At 35.9% G+C, this 14,182-nt stretch overlaps 1 pseudogene; it reads left to right on the top strand.

Moving 5' to 3' along the window:
- Positions 1–14,182, top strand: part of LOC103349131 (pre-mRNA 3'-end-processing factor FIP1 pseudogene) — an 85,378-nt pseudogene that overhangs the window by 67,716 nt on the left and 3,480 nt on the right.

The raw sequence follows: 14,182 nt of genomic DNA, 5'->3' as shown, positions 1-14,182 counted from the left end.
TGTCAATATGCATGTGTCATGTTAATTGAAACTAGAATGTTTTAAGATTTATTTACTTGGAGAGTAGACTGACAGAGAGATGGGGGAGAGAGAGACAGAAAGAGAGAGAGAGAGAGAGGAGAGAAAGAGAGGGAGAATCTTTCATTTGCTGGTTTACTCCCCAAATGTCTGCAAAAGATAGGACAAGGATAAACCAAAGCCAGGAGCCAGGAATTCCATGTCTGTTTCCTATATGGATGGCCAGGACTCAAGTACTTGAGACATTATCTGCTGCCTCATTTGCATATCAGCAGGAAGGTAGGTCAGAAGTGGTTTAGCTGGTACTTGAACCAGGTAATCCAAATGGAATGCAGATGTCTGAAACAGTGGCTTAACAGACCGCTTCACAAAGCCCTCCTCATAATTGGAAAATTTTAAAACATACGAATAGACAATTGCACATTCTGTATGTTGAAATGATGATATCATCATATCACTGGTATATGGAAAATTTAACTGAACAAGTCTAAGAAAATGGCAATAGTGGAAATAACAATAGCTTGTGAGCATTATTTTGAAAATGTTTCACATCTTATGGTCCCTTCAAAAGGAGTTTTTGCAAGCTTCATAGTTCTTTATGCTGTACTCTAACAAGTGTTTCATTGAAGACAAAAATACAGCAACTATACTCTGGGTACATACAACTTTTAGGTATATATAACACTTACGTATATAGCAGATGTATTCTGCAGCGAGTGGTTATTTTGCCTACTATTTAAGTCAGCTATGACAGACATCACAGTAGCTGGGTCAGTTCCTGACTCCAGATCCCTGCTAAAGCGCAACCTGGGGATGCTTTAGTGAAGGTCACGTAATTGGATTCTGGCCCCCAACATGGCAAGCCTGGACTGAGTTCCATCTCCTGACTGACCGAGTCTCAGCCATTGTGGGCATCTGAGAAGTGAACCAGTGGATAGAAGTGCACTCTCTCTCTCTCTTTCCATCTGTAACATGGATGCAATAAAATAAAATAAATATGTTTTATACGTTGTGAAATGGAATGCATTCATATGAATTCCGATAAAGCCATCAGTGAATCATTTTCTAAAATACAGCTTATCTGATGGGCATATGGTACAGATGCTGAGTCACCATTTGAGACACTGGCACCCCAAATCAGAATGCCCAGTTTGAGTCCAGACAACCCTGCTTCTGACACATCTCTCTACTAACATGCTCTCTTTGAGGAGGCAGATCATGGCTCAATACTTGGGTCTTTGCAACACATGTGGGAGACCTGGACTGAGTTCTGGGCTCCTAGCTCTGGCATTTCCAGGCATCTTGGGAATGAGCTGGCAGACAGAAAATCGCTCTCCCTTTATCTGAGTCTCTCTCTTTGTCTCTGTGCCTTTCAAATAAAACGAAAATAACTATAAAAATGTAGGTTGCAATAAATCATAATACAATATTCAACTAATACATTTCTATTTTTTTCTCAGAAAAAATAATAGGTATGGTTGATTCATTTAAAATATGCATCAAGCATTCAAAATTAATTAATGGAGATTTGAGTTTAAACTTAAAGTGTAACGCAAAATTTTCATCATATTTTATTTGTCTATCTTAAATTAGGAGACTATGATTTATGGAAATTGCATTTAAGAATGTTTATTAAATAAAATTTACTGTATTTGCTTATTTTATAAGCTACCTATAATTCTATTAAATAATAACACCTCCAATGTATTATATAGCTAGAATATACCCTTTTACAGAACTAGGATGACATATTTCTCAATATCTAGATATAGAAAATTTAACACATCGTTCAGTACTCCATATGGCTTAGTGTGAGAAACAAAGTATTTGTGGGAGCCACGGATCCCCAGAAAGTTTACCTCTAGCCAGAGGAATAGGACCATTTATTCACAGTGTACCTGCTTTTTTTGCAGCTAAGAGACACAAATGAAAGTATTTTTATTGGAATTACTGTTTCAAAGGCTGAATTCTATGTGCCTAATTTATTTAAGTAACAGTAAAATATAAAGTCGTTGAAAATAAGGATGTCAATGGGAAGTTTATGCTTGCTCTACAGATATAGCAACACTAGATGGGGAAGAATATGGGTTTGTTATTTCACCTACATATTTAAAAGATTTCTGGTTGGTCACCTGTCTCTTCTAATATGGCTCTTTTAGGAATGCCATTTTATTATGCATTGATTTCAATATATTGCCAATATAAAACATTTTATATTGGATTTTGTTTTCTCATAGAGATTGGTTTTCCTACAAAATCCTCTTTTATTCCAATCTCCTGTAAGAATACAAAATTAGTTTCTTGCTGGTCCAATTTGAGTTGCATGAATTGTAGTTGGTGCTGTTTTCTTCCTTGAAATCATCTTATTTGCTAGATTGTCATTTTACTAGATAATTTTAGAAAATAGAAAGTGTGAAGACAATAAATTGAAGTTATCTGATGGATAGAAAATGGGAAAAGTGCTCAATTTAGATGTGGATGGGAAATACCAGAAATACGATTTACATTAACAGCTGTGTCATGCAGAGATGGAAATATTCTTTGTGTAAAGATGGAGGAAATGTTAGAGGTCAAGAAAGAGCAAGTGTGAAAACCTGAGGTACAAACACCTTTGCTGTTTTAGACTAAGAGATGAGGGAAAAATATCGGAGATGAGGTCAGAGGACTCATAGGAGAACAAATTATGTAAGATCTTGAAGGCTATAGTAAATGCAGCTATATAATAAAAAATACCCTGCTGTGTTAGCACAATGAATTGAATTGTCATGGCTGCACCCATTGGATAACAAATTATGACTGACGGAATAATAGTCCCTGAGCATGTTCATGCCCTAATTCCTGTAATCTTTGAGCATGTTACATTACATAAAAAATAATTTTGCAGATGGAATTAGATTGTTGATCATAAAAAATTGGACGTTATCCTGAATTAACTGGATCAGACCCCTAAAAATACAAAAAAAAAAAAAGGGCAGAGAAATGAGAGAACAGAGAAAATTCAAGGAATCTGGGACTCCAGCCATCAATGCCAGTTTTGAAAATCCAAGAAGTGGACACAAACTAGCGAAAGTGATATCTCTCTAGATACTAGGAATAGCCCTCAGCTAACAGAAGAAAAATGCAAACCATGTTCCTACAAATGCAAAGAAATGAATTTAACCAGCAACCTGAATAAGGAATAAAATGAATTCTCCCCTAAAATTGGCATAAAAGAACAAACTAACATTGTTTTAGCCCAGTAGGACTTATAGAATACTCCTTACCTGGGGCCAGGGTGTGGCATAGCAGATAAAGCCACCTCCTGCAATGCTGGCATCCCCTATGGGTGCCAGTTCACGTCCCACCTGCTCCACTTCCAATCCAGCTCCTGGCTAATGGCTTATAAAAAGCAGAGGAAGATGACCCAAGTGTTTGTTTCCTTGCCACTAATGTGGAAGACCCGAATGAAGTTCCTGGCTCTTGGCTTCAACCAGGCTCAGCCCTGGGCATTGTAGCCACTTGGGAGGGAACTAGTGGATTGAAGATCTCTCTCTGTCTCAGCCTGTTTCTGTAACTGTGACTTTCAAATAAATAAATAAATATTAAAAACAAAGATACCTTACCTACAAACTATAAGACAGTATACAGAGGGAAAAATAAAAGGGTAGTATAACATGTATTGTTTAATCTGCTAAATGAATGGTAAATTGTAATGGCAACAGTAGAATACTAGTATATACATCATACCAACAGTAATTTTATAATGAATCAAAGGATACAGGCAAGATATAGGCAGAGATTTTTCTCCATGAAGTACACAGACTCTGTAAGATTCATTTTTATAAATATTGTCTATTTCTTGTGTTTTAATATATTTGTATATTACAGCAACAGTGTTTTTTGGATATTGCATTTTAAACAAGACATCAAGAGAAATTTTCTCTGGGAGCACCTCAATTATCTACATAGTTAAATAAAAAAGTTGGTTTTTATTTCAAAGAAAAGGGAAACAGGGCAGAACCAACACTGTGGCTGAGTAAGGAGCTGGGGCATCTTCCTTACTGCAGAGACACCCATATGAACAGCTGTACATGCACAAGTCACCTTCCTGGTAGCTACGGAAACCAGGTGAGACTACAGTGCTGGATCTGACCGCAGTGCTGGATACTATTAAAATCATGTGAAAAGTCACAACAAAGAACAAGAAGGAAGTAGGTACATGCATCACTCCTCCTCCAGCTCCAAGGAGCACAGTCTCTAGAGATGCCTTCTGTTTGGAGGAGGGAGAGCAAACTGAATCCCAGAACCAAGCCCACTGTGAAAAAAATCGGTCAGACTGAGTCTCCCAGTCCCAGAACTATGGAGTAAGTATTTGGAGCTTCAACAGGCAGGCAGACTGCCACAACTCCCTCAACTGACAGCAGAAAGCAAAACTCCAGCTGTGCAGGGGAGGGGGAGAAAAAAAAAAAAAAAAACTCCAGCTGTGCATAGTGGCCAGAAGAGGGCGGTCAGAACTGTGGCTTGGATCTTAAAGCCTGGTCTATTGTGCAAGCCCCAGCAATAGATAAAGTGGAAGGCCACTACCCACCCCCCAATCCTCACCTTGCATCAGTGCTTACAGACTGAACCTGTAGACTGGCCTGCCTATCCCTAGGTGAGTGCCGGTAGACCGTCTTTGAAGTTACTGCAGTATCTGGCAGAGACTGAGCCCTGGTGAGACACAGTAGTTTTGGCCTGCATCACCATCAATGTCCCGTGGGCCTGATAACAATCCCCAAGATTGCACAGGCCTGAAGGGTGTAAAATCCAGGTGTGACTCATCTAGTCTCTGCCTGTGGGGCTGCCTCTTTCACTTCTACAACCTTGGGTCGATAGCAAAGAATCACAGGACTGTTCTGAGACTCAGCCTCAAGCGAATATAAGTCAGCATTGAACAGATGCTAATTGTCCTTGTTCCCAGGCCAATGCCTGCTGACAGAGCCTCTGCATATACTTCAGTGACCCACAGAGCTTGATGGTCTTGGCTAAGCTATCCTATCCAGCTTAAGCAGTAGCTGATACAGCACTGGGAAGTGAGCTCATCTTAGCAGCATATATAACACAGCAGAGAGGATTGGGTCCTAGCACCAGACAACACTGGTTGTGTGTGCCATGGGACCCATATCTGATCCAGCATTGTAACTGGACACAGGACAAAGAGTCTGAGACTACTGCTGGCCCAGGTAGGGACTTCTAGGGATGGATCACCCTTAAATGCATTTCATCAGTTCGTAACAGATAACACATCAATTACTGATTTGGGGAAATTTACTTTGGGAAGTATTATAGGACTGAATCAGTAAAAACTTAACAACAGAAGAGGTGGGGCAACCCTCAACAAAGGGTACTCTCTAGTTCTGACAAAGCAAAAGTATCAATAGTCTGAAAGGAAATAAACAGACTGCTTCAAATTCCTGGAAGGAGAGCCACAGATGAAGTCAGTTTATTAAAAGTTGTCCTTCAATGCACAGAAGATAACTTATAGAAACAAGCATCAAGAATTTCAAAGGAACCGGGATTCACAAAAATAACAAAATATGTTGTGAGAAACCAATTGCATTTCCAATTGTTTTGATGAAGATTTCAGATTAACCATTTTTAGGAAACTCAATAAAATTCAAGATAATGTAGGGAAACAATGCAATATTCTAGTAGATTTTCTAGAGATGGAAGTAGTTACTTAAGGAGAATTGCTTTATCTGGGAAGTACACTCAGTGAAACTGTAAGTGCATCAGAAGGCATCAGTGGCAGAACAGGTCAAACAGAAGAAAGACTCAGAGAGCTCAAAGGTAGGCTCTTTGAAAATACACAGCTGTGGGGAGAAAAGCAAAGTGATCAAGAGGAATGAATAAAGCTTGTGGGAAATTTGGGAAACCAGGAAAAGAACAAATATTTGAGTAATGGATTCGAGATGGATTTGTGAGTGTCAAGGGGACAGAAAGTATATTAAAAAACATCATTATGGAAAACTTCCCAAACCTAGAGAAAGATATAATTATCCAATTACAGGGAGGTCAGTGGTCACCACTCAGATTCAATCCAACCAAGTCTACACCATGACATTATAGTAAAAATCTCAAGTTATAGAGAATTCTCAAAGCTTCCAAAGAAAAGAGGGAAGTTAACGCCTAAAGGGATCCAAATTCACCTGAAGGCAGACGTCTTAACACAAACCTTACAAGCCAGTAGGGAGTAGAATTAGACTTCTGTAGCACTAAAAGAAAAAAATTCTCTAACTCAAAATACTTTACCCAGAAAAACTTTCCTTCAGATTTGAGGGCGAGATAAAGACATTCCAAGACAAGCAAAAGTTGACAGAATTCACTGTGAAGACTAAAATAATTATAATGGATACATTGAATATTAAGAATATTGAGACAGTCGATATAGAAAGAAGTCAAATGTAATATCAGAAGCCCAAAATGTGGAAAAGAATGGAGAATGAATGTAGAGATCTTTATTGGCATTTTTTCTGTCTTTGAGGCTTATTTGTTCCTTTCCTTTATTTTTATAATCAATGATGATATAATTTCAATATAGTTTGTTATATAGCCAAAAGAAGTGGAAAGTTTTTGTAAGTCTCATGGAAACCACAAAGCAAAATCCTATAATAAGCATATCAAAAATGATAAGTAAATATTCAAATTACACCACTAGAGAAAATCACTTAACCATACATGATTATAAGAGAGGGAGAAAGAAAAGAACCATAATAAAAATGCAAAGCAAGTATCAAAACTGCAGTAGTGAGACCCTATCTGTCAATAATTATCTTATATGTCATTGGATTAAATTTTGTATTCAAAAGACATTTGGTGATTAAATACATTTTTTAAAAAATGTAGCATGGGGCTGGCATTGTGACATAGTGGGTAAAGCTGCTGCCTGCAGTGCTGGCAACCCATATGGGTACCAGTTCAAGTCCCGGTTGCTCTACTTCTGATCCAGCTCTATGCTATGGCCTGGGAATGCAGTGGAAGATGGTCCAAGTCCTAGGTCCCCTGCACCTGAATTAGAGACCTAGAAGATGCTCCTGGCTCTTGGCTTTGTATTGGCGCAGCTCCAGAATTCGCAGCCAATTTGGGAGTGAACGAGTGGATGGAAGACCTCTCTCTCTCTGCCTTTCCTTCTCTCTGTGTGTAACTCTGACTTTCAAATAAATAAATTAAAAAAAAATTTAAAATAAAAAAATGCATTCAATATATTCTACTTACAAAAGACTCACTTCATCTCTAAGGACACACATAGACTAAAATTGAAAGAATGGGACAAGATTGTCCATGAAAACACAACACAGATTAAAGCCAGAGCAGCCATATTTGTATAGGTAAATTACATTTAAAATCAAAAGTAGTAGAAGAGACAGGCAATTCATTATATAATGATAAATGGTGCAATTCACAAAGAGAAAATAAAGAACACTTGTAAATGTATATGCCCCCAATATTGAAGCACCAGAATACATAAAAATTAATAGACTTGAAGAGAAAAATAAATTCTGATATAATAGCAGTAGGGTACCTTAACATGTTACTTTCAAATATAGACAGGTCAACTAGACAGAAAATCAACAAAAAAAGCAACCAAATTAAGGTGTACCCTAGATGAACTGGACTTGTGAGACATCCACAGAACTTTCCATTCCAAAGCTGCAGTATACAAATTCTACTCAACTGGACGTGGACAATATCCCAGGATAGCTCATATGGTAGGGCATTTAGATAGACATGGAATTTAAATAACTTATACTCACATAGGAAAAAAGTACAATGTGGTTACCAGAAGCTTGGGGTGGGGGTTGATGGAGAAGGGAAGACATTGGTCATAGGATATAAAGTTTAGTTCCAAAGGAATAACAGATCCTGGTGATCAGTTCCAAAGCATGGAGACCATAGTTAATAATTACATGTGATTATCTCTCTGTGCATATATAGTACTTCAATGAATTAGTTTATATTTGTCTACCTTATTTCACATTTGCATCTTTATATGCTTTTTTGTTCTTCATCTAAACATTGAATGAAATATTTTAACCTTATTTTCAGAAGATTTACTAAGCTCAATTTACTTTTCAGACAGTGTATTAACTGTGAAAAAGACATACATTCCACGAATTACTAATCAATCGAGATGTAGAAGATTGATACTAAAAGTCAATTTCCCTATTGACTTTTAGTGTCAACTCCTTCCCAAATGCCCAACACCTTAAAATCAATTATCTGTTTTCTTTCCCTATAGTTTTGTCTTTTCCAGGATGTCAAAGAAATGGAATCACATAATATGTAACTCTGTAAAATTGGCTTCTAGTACTTAATCAATGTGATAATTTTACTACATACTTACATGAATCAACAAATTTTCCTTTACATTTTAAAATAATACTCATTATCTATGCCTGCTATATTATTTTTTCTATTCACTTTTGAAAGAATGAAAACATCCTCACAATATCTGTGTTGTTTCACCTTTTAGATGGCCATGAACTCTAGTAGTGTAGTTATTCTTCAGTACCTAAAAGACATGGATTCTAGAGTAATCATTCCTTCAATTTAACATCCACCCAGAGATGTCAAAGTCCCTTTATGGAATGGTATCTTATTTACATATAACCTACACACATTTGTTTACGTAGTTTAAATTACTGTTAAATTGCTCATAAGATTTAATGCATTGAAAATGATTCATAAGCCATTTTTTACTGATTTTATGGAGAAAATGACAGAAAAATTCTCTGCTCAGTACCTAAGTTTTCTTTTTTTAAGTTTTATTTATTTATTTATTTGGAGGCAGAGCTACAGAGAAGCAAAGACAAAAAGAGAGAGAGATCTTCCAACCGCTAGTTTACTCCCCAAAAGACTGCAAGGGCTGAGAGAATTAGTATCTTATTTCCAAGAATAAAAATTATTTACTGTTCTATTGCTGGACAAAATGTTGAGTAATTAATCGACCACTGTTAATTATAAAACAACAGAAATAACATTTTCAAGGAAAAAAAGAATAACAGAATCTATATATATGAACTATCAAACAGAAAATATAAAACTAGCATGCATACTGAGTTAAAGCTACCAGCGGTTAAGATTAAAAATTTAGAGGAACAGATGAGAGATGTCAGTAGAAGAAAATGGAGCTAAAACATATAAATGTTTTCCTCTAGTAGTATCCAAAGGATATGAAGTTAGTTTATGAAAAACATATCTGCAATCTGATGTTTATTGCAGCACTATTCATTCATAATAGCAAAGAGATGCAGAAAATAAAGAAATATCATTCAGCCATAAAAAAACGATGCAAAAAAATAGTTTGGGTTGGAGATCATTATGTTAAATGAAATAAGACAGATAAAGCAAGACAAATACCACAAATTTTATTATCTGATACGTGCAAATATGTGCACAAATATGGACTAAATAGAGTGTAGATGCCATATCATTTGGTTTATAGATATTTACAGATAATGTTTTTACTGAATTGCACCCCTCCAAAAGTATATACTTTGCTTTAATTTCATGATCTTTGTCATGAGTTTCACATGATGTGATATTAATTTATCATTCCTGCTTTTAAAAATAATACTATGGATATGCATTGAACTATTTTTTATATTTTTCTGTATTATTAACTATTCTATAATTAAAAGGAAAATATAAAATGGAAATGCTCAGAAATAAAGGAAAACTGTCACTATTTTATTTTTCAACTTTTATGTAACAAACTACAACAAATTGATTAAAAGCAATAATCATTTGTTATGTTCCAGGTTCCATGAGTCAATGATTAGCACGTATGCTTGTCTTCTGCTCAGTATCTCAGAGGGCTGCAATCAAAGTATCAGCTGGACTGCAGGTTTTAGCAGAGATTCAACTGAGTCAATATATGTTTCCAAGCTCCTGTTGACTACTGGCAAAATGCATTTATTTTAATCTGTAGAACTTGAGGTGGTTTGGTTCTTTAGTATCACAAGGAGAGAGAAGGGGTTTTTTTAAGCCTTGTCCATGTTTAAAGGCCTTGTTTTGAATAATTCAGGGCCACCAAGAATAATTTTTCTTTTGATTAACTCCAGAACAACTGATGTCAGTTCATATATATGTCTGCAGAATCTATCACCTTTTCCTAAAACCTATTAGCAGGAGTTTGCTTATTTTGGGTGCACCAAGTTGAAGAATTATAGAAAGGCAAGACCCAAGAGTGTTCAGCTTATATTGTATCTTCTTTTTGTTTTGAATAAATTCTGGGGATCTAACAAGCATCTCGGTGACTACAGCTAATATATATTGTGTCTTCTATAGGAAGCTCCATGTATCTCCATAATTGCTTATGACTTTCCTACATGCCACATTTAGCTATCCTAGTCTTGTTAACTGTGCCAGCTGAAAGTCTAAACTAACAAAATGCTTGCTTCTGCTATGTTCTCAGAGGCCTCATCTACCTTTAATCTGCTGAACCATAGATTTTATCACTTTAAATGTTTAACACTACCCCCTAGTTCTTAAATATTTGTAATTATTGTACTATCTCTTTTTCTTTTAAATAAGTCCAAATATGTGTTCTTCCTGAAATCCCTTGGTGATGTGTCTAACCATGTAGTTTTTTGTTTATTCTGTGTGTCATCAACATCTTGGCCATTTTACTTCAACATTGTTAGCTTTGTCTCTTTAATCTTGTCTGCAATTAAATATTTTGTAAATGTATTCCCATGTCTAACTGAAAGTGAGTATGTCGTCCTTCATGAAAGTGCTTTGCTGATGAAATACTCCTTTCTTTTCTATATTCTATAACCATATATGTATATATTCTATAATCATACATATGTGTAGTCTATATCCATATATGCATAAGTAAATTCTATAACTATATATATATATATATATACACACACACAAACACACACACATTCTAGGCTGAAATGGGAGAGAGAGAGTATGAGAGAAAGAGAGATCATCTGTCTGGCTGTTCACTTTCCAAATGCCTGCAACAGCTGGGTCCGGAACAGGCTGATGCTGTGAGCTAGGAGCTCTATTTGGATTTCTTACATGAGAGGCAGGAGCCCAGGTACTTGAGCTGGCATCTGCTTTCTCCCAAGGTGCTCATTAGCAGGAAACTGCATCAAAAGTGGCTTCAGGACTTGATCTTGGGGGCACACTCAAATATGAGATGCAGGCATCTCCAGGGGCAGCTTAACAAGTTGTGCCACAATTTGCACACCAGATATTTTCATTTAATTGTTTTCTATTTGTTTCACTTGCTAATAACATCTCAAATCCTAATTTTTTTTAAGAACTGCCTTAGCATTATCCTCTACATTATGCTTCACAGAATATTTTCTAAATAACATATGAAGTCTAAATTAAAGAATACTTTAACTTTAGGATTTAACGAATATACAAATTGCATACAAATCCACACAAAATATAAAAACATAATAACTTTTAGAAACCTAGCTATCCACTTTTCAACAACATGTTGATTAAATGTGAATATGGAAGTTTATGATGGGATATCACATTGGCAGCCATGAAAAATAACTGCTGACAGACTGATAGCAGAGAGATACTAAAACATAACACCTTCAAAACACAAAGCTAAGAAGCTGAGAAAACATAGCAAAAGAATTTATTCACAAGGCTACATAGACTCTGACAATGTATCATGTCACAGGATGATATAAAAATGACAACCTCAGTGGTGTCCTAAAATCACTAAGATAACTTTAATCAGGGCCGGCACTGTGGCTCACATGACTAATCCTTCACCTGTGGCACTGGCACCACGGATTCTAGTCTCGGTTGGGGCGCCGGATTCTGTCCCGGTTGCCCCTCTTCCAATCCAGCTCTTCTGTGGCTCCGAGCAGTGGAGGATGGCCCGAGTGCTTTGGTCCTGCACCCACATGGGAGACCGGGAGGAAGCAGCTGGCTCCTGGCTCTGGATCGGCCATTAGGGGAGTGAACCAACGGAAGGAAGACCTTTCTCTCTGTCTCTCTCTCTCTTTCACTGTCTAACTCTGCCTGGCAAAATAATAATAATAATAATCAATTTAGGATATTAGGCTCAAAATTGTGAGTTTTATCTTTGTCTATTTTTTTCTCCTCAGGTCAGTTATTATAAACATGTACTTATCATTTTTTTTGAAACACAAGCTATCACTGTATCAAGATATTATTCACTGAAAGTAAATATTCAATTAAATAATAATAGGAGCATTTACATTCAGTGGGGTACAGTTTTCTCTTGTCTTAATTCTTATGAAGATACTTCATTGATTCATTTAAGCTGTTTAAATAAGTTCTTTTCTAGTCTAGGGGTCAAGAAAACCAAAAGCACACTATTCTCATATTTATTATTTTTACAATTGAATGAGTGGGTGAGGATCAGTCAATTTACAAATGTTCTGAATAGTAACATAATGAATATATATCATCTTAAATTAGAAAATCTATTTTCAAAATTTTTACTTTTCTGTTCCTTTTTTTAATTCAAAATTAATACAGATGTCATAGGCTAAAGTGATGGACAAGCACATGGATCCAGCAATTTCCCCTCTTTTCTTCTATCTCCAGAGGCTCACCCTTGATTTGTATTCACTTGCTATGCTTCAGTAAACCACAGCTGTTGATGTCTAAACTCAATTGAAGAATAGCCTTTGCTTACAGTTCAGGGTAATTGAAAAGAAAACCATGAAGTCATATTTTAAAAGCAATAATTATATAGTTAAGAAAATTAGATAGTGAAGTTTATTTTCAAAATAGGATCAATATATGTACCACTACTTATTTTCAAAATAGTCTCAATATATGTACTATATTGAGACTACCAGGGCAACATACAAATGAAGGGCCATTTCCGACTGTTACATCTCAAGCTGCATCAACAGTGAGTGAGTTCATGTGCATATGCGTTGATATTCCAGTGTAAACATCAAAGTATAGCTCAGCACAAATCAAAATGACTGACTTTTGGCTGTGTTTTGAATTGACAGGTGAAAATCACAAGCAGTAGGTTCTGAATTTTGGAAAAAAGAGTAGAAAATAGTCATCAGGAGGTCTTTGAAGCAAGTTCATCAACATTTAGGCAATGCATTCTACAATCCTGGGTCGCCAGCTTGTGGTAAAGAGCAGGAAGAAAACAGCACTCCAGCTTTCAATCTCTTTGAGTAGCAGGAAAGGATACAGCCAAATGGAAATCAAAGTTGGGAATAATGTCCAATGCAAGGAGTCCTTTTAAACAGGATAACCTACATAGAGTGACTATAAATTGTTCCCCTTAGTTACCATCAACAGTGCCACATTCCAGGCCAAAGTCTTAGACTACCAATCTGAAATTCTCCAGGACAATAGCTGTAGACATGAGAATATACTTTGACACAGTGCAATGAAACCAGAAGAATCAGTGTGCCCATCCTCACTTGGAGTCTTGATAATAAGAACCTTAAGCACAAAGACTTTCATTCACTAAGTTTTCTATGCATAATGTTAATCCCCAGGTGATTAATTTGTGTGATGATTCCTGTGAAATAAGAAAAGATACATAATTTACACTGCCATCCTATTCTGAAGAATCAGTAGGAGACCATTTTCCAAAATTTAAGTGTCTTTCATAGCAGTATTTGCCATTACACAAAAAGCCAATTATACTTATAAATATCACTGAATATTGAGAAGGAATTCTTCTATTCATACAGTGCACTTTTTATTACAATCATTTTCATTTTACAGAGTTTTATTCATTAGGATTATGAAAGTTTATTTCTTTTTCCATATGAATCTTCTAGGATATATTCAATTTAGAGAAAGAACTGGATGCAATGTGTTCAGTTATAAAAAGAAGACATATGTTTGATGAAGTACACCCACAGAAATAACTGGAATTAAGACCTAAATATTAATTGAAATACTTCTATTTCTAATAAAGAATATAAATAAAAATTATAACAGTGATTATTCTTATTACTGTGAAAATATTCATTTTTATACTGCTGTCACTGTGTGTCTATTTCATACCTAATGGGCATAGTTTTAAAATAAATGTTCAAAATGTTAAATATGCATTATTTTGATGCTATATTTTGATAAAAACCAAATGGATTTTTCTAACACTATGATCTCTCTCTCTCTCTCTTACTTTTTCTCTCTCCTGCCATTGCCTTTC

This window comes from Oryctolagus cuniculus, chromosome 9 (genome assembly GCF_964237555.1).
Source record: "Oryctolagus cuniculus chromosome 9, mOryCun1.1, whole genome shotgun sequence".
Lineage (NCBI taxonomy): Eukaryota > Metazoa > Chordata > Mammalia > Lagomorpha > Leporidae > Oryctolagus > Oryctolagus cuniculus.
The sequence above is the reverse complement of the archived record's forward strand: the minus strand, read 5'-3'. Positions and strand labels throughout refer to the sequence as shown.